Source organism: Thamnophis sirtalis, unplaced genomic scaffold (assembly GCF_051295495.1).
Source record: "Thamnophis sirtalis isolate CommonGarterSnake01/CBP01778 unplaced genomic scaffold, rThaSir2_p1.2 scaffold_3, whole genome shotgun sequence".
Classification (NCBI taxonomy): domain Eukaryota; kingdom Metazoa; phylum Chordata; class Lepidosauria; order Squamata; family Natricidae; genus Thamnophis; species Thamnophis sirtalis.
This window is the reverse complement of record NW_028261383.1, coordinates 30,981,751-30,985,384: the sequence shown is the minus strand read 5'-3', so window position 1 is coordinate 30,985,384 and position 3,634 is coordinate 30,981,751. Positions and strand designations below refer to the sequence as shown.

The 3,634-nt window shown below is 40.7% G+C and overlaps 1 pseudogene; it reads left to right on the top strand.

The window, feature by feature from the left end:
• Positions 1–1,029: 1,029 nt before the first annotated feature.
• On the top strand, positions 1,030–1,959 carry LOC148047824 (ribonuclease MRP protein subunit p24 pseudogene; annotated as a pseudogene).
• The last annotated feature ends 1,675 nt before the right edge of the window (positions 1,960–3,634 follow it).

Sequence of the window (3,634 nt, the reverse complement as noted above, 5' to 3'; positions counted from 1 at the left end):
TTTTTTTCTTTGCATATTTTTGTGGACAACCTCACTTTTATTGGAAAAGGGATCCACAGTTTTGGAAATTAACAGGTTTTATATCATTTCCCTTAATAAGTAGAATACATAGAATAGAGTTGGAAGGGACCTTGGAGGTCTTCTAGTCCAGCCCCCTGCTTAGGCAGGGAACCCTGCACCACTTCAGACAAATAATTGTCCAATCTCTTCTTTAAAATGTCCAGTAATTGAACAAATATAATGTTTTTAACTCATTTATTTAATGGGTTTTCTTTAGCTAGTTTGAGGATTTGTGTGGAGAGCAATTGTATTTTAGGTGATATTTATGCAGAAATGTTGAACATTCATAAAAGGGAATCAAGTTGTCAAAGAACACGGTGATTGGACACCATCAAAACTGACACCAGCCCTGCCATAGAAAGACTGAAAGAAGTAGTGCAAGATCAGGAGATGTGGAAAGATCTGGTCAACAGAATGGCGAAGAGTCAGATGCAACTGAATGGATAATATCATCATCATCATTGAATATTCAGAAAGGTTCTCAAACTTTTAAGTACCATTGTTTTCTCTTTTGGAGTAATGTTTTACTCAACACAACCCAGGAAAATTAGAAAGGCAAGAGATAAAATGGAATCTACTTTAATTCAATCTAATTTACCTCCGTACTGTTCATAATCTTTCCCTATCTTATACTTCGTATCATTTTTTGTTTATTTGTTTTAACCCCATTCATCTTTCATGGGACCTTATCAATGTCATCCAATCAAGGTATTTTTGGACTTCCTCTTTCTTTTGGCTTTCAAGAGCCAAGGTGGCGCAGTGGTTAAATGCAGCACTGCAGGCTACTGCTAGATCAGCAGTTCAGCGGTTCAAATCTCACCGGCTCAGGGTTGACTCAGCCTTCCATCCTTCCGAGGTGGGTAAAATGAGGACCCAGATTGTTGGGGGCAATATGCTGACTCTCTGTAAACCGCTGGAAGCCCTATGAAGCGGTATATAAGTCTACTGCTATTAATGCATTCCTTTTTTCTTCCGTTTTCCTGCAATTTGATCTCTATACATATATTCTCTCGGACTAAGCCACCTCGGTGTAGGTCCTTCATCTCAATTCCTTTTGCATGGCGGGAACGTGCCCAGCCCAAGCGCGATTTTTGCTATGGACACTCAGCAACATAGAAGGAAAAAAAGGAACATCCTGTAAATCCCGTGTGCTGCTACTACTGTTTCCAATTTCTTTTTCCCAATAACTATAGAATACGTCTATTGCCCAAAATGAAAATAACATCAAGGACAGAAAAAATACTCAATCTAGAGGAAAAAAAAACTACAGACTTAGTTTAAAGCAAACAAAGCTCTTGAGGAAGTACAAGGAATCAAAGAATACCCTGCTAATTACCTGCAATTCATGCAAAAAAACAACAAGACATTATGGAATGAGTAGAGAGGAATATAGTTTTAAAACACCAAATTTGAAAATATCGTCAAACAGAAGTACACCTCTTATAAGTTCTTATAAGAACTCTGGATCCAAAACAGAGAAATCATCTTCAGGCCTCAGAACTACTACAGTTGGATTACCCATACATCATTTTTCTAGGACACAGAATAAAGCCAAAATCCTTTCCAGTCAATTAAAAAGAATGCTTAACTTTGAAGAAGATAAAAGCAAAAGGGGAAATCTGAAGAATTTCTTAATGTCACTTTAAAAACTTAAAATAAGTAAGAGCCTATACTTATAACTGCACTATCTACAATTGTATTATACAATGCACCATGAACAAATATGTAGACATCGCCCTGGAGATAAAAAAATGTTTTGAGTGGTAAGATAAATTGAATACCCATACCACCATAAGGAACAAAAATGGGAATGTGAATGTTAAATTATTACTACTTATATTATTCAAAACATATCCTCCCCCTTCCCTGGTTGAGTTGTGAGCCGCCCTGAGTCCCCTTTGGCGGGGGGGGGGGGGGGGGGGGGGGGGGGAAGGGCAGCATATAAATAAAATCAACATTCAACATCCAGTCCTTGCTGATTTCTTGACCCTCTCTTTTCTCTCTGCACATTAGGCCTGGGATGGCAATATGAAAACTTAGAAATGCCTTGACATCTGAAGATGACCGAATTTGTCTGAACATGCCCAGTGTAGGAACAGCAATGTTTTGATGGTCAAGAGTCACACTTAACACATTTAACCTCTCTCCTCTTTGCCCCATTATTGGAGATTGACACAAAGTTGGTGGGTCTGGACTGCTCCTTTTCAACATTGGTTTTGGGGAAGAAGTTGAACCTGTGTTAAGCCTAGTTTGGGGCTTACACTTGTTTTAACATGGTGGGTTGTTCCAGAGGTGCTTTTCCACTAGTACTTTCTTGTTTTTTCCCCCCTTGAAAAACTTTTGCTTCTCATCTAAGAAGTTGCTTCTTGAATCAGAAGCAAAATATTTTCAAGAAAAAAAAACCTCAGGAAAGCCCAGTTGCCTTAAAGGAAAAGCACCTTTGGGAGAACTGTGGTTCTTAAAACATCAGGAGAAGGTATCATTGAACTTAGTTGCCCTGTCCTTGAAATCTGGCAGTACATTTGGAGGGAGAGCCAGAGGTCGAGAAAAGGGGAGGGACATACCTGCCTTTCTCTCTCTCTCTCTCTCTCTCTCTCTCATCTATCTATCTATCTATCTATCTATCTATCTATCTATCTATCTATCTATCTATCTATCTATCTATCTATCTCTATCTATCTATCTATCTATCTATCTATCTATCTCTATCTATCTATCTATCTATCTATCTATTAATCTATCTATTATCTATCCATCCATCCATCCATCCATCTATCTAATCTTATCTAATCTATCTAATCTATTTTATCTATCTTATCTATCTATCTAATCTATCTAATCTATCTATCTAATCTATCTATCTAATCTATCTATCTATTCATCCATCCAAACAGGAGAAATACTCTACAGCAATGTTTGTCAGGCTTGGCAACCCTAAAATGTGTGGACTCCAACTCCCAGAATTCCCAACCAGCATGCACAGATGTTGAGAAACAATGAAGGATTTTGCTCTGAACGCTACCTGAGTCCCCTTACTTCAAAAAAGTGGGGCTGACATCAGAAGATTGGGACATTTGCCAGAGTTGCAGTGTCTAAACAGAGAGGAAGAGATAAAGGCAGTGGTGGGCCTGCTGGGGGTTTGCTCGTGTTAAGGCGATCCTCTAGTTAGGATTCTGCCCAGTTCAGAGAACCCCCAAATGCCACCCCTGGCTGGCCACACCCGTCCCACCCCACCCCTCCCCTCCCCTCCCACCCTACCCCATCCCACCCCTCTCACCCGCCCCTTCCCTCACAAGAGTCTCCATGTGTTCCATTCATCATTCCAGGTAATTGCAGGGGAAGGATACTGCAAAATCCCCATTCCCTCCCGATCAGCTGGGACTCGGGAGGCAGAGAATAGATGGTGGCGGGGCCAGTCAGAGGTGGTATTTACCGGTTCTCCGAAGTACTCAAAATTTCCACTACCGGTTTTCTAGAACTGGTCAGAACCTGCTGAATACTACCTCTGTTCCCCCACCCCTTCGCTAAACTGGGCATGGGTGTGGCCAGTGCGCAACGCATCCCAGGGCCAGGA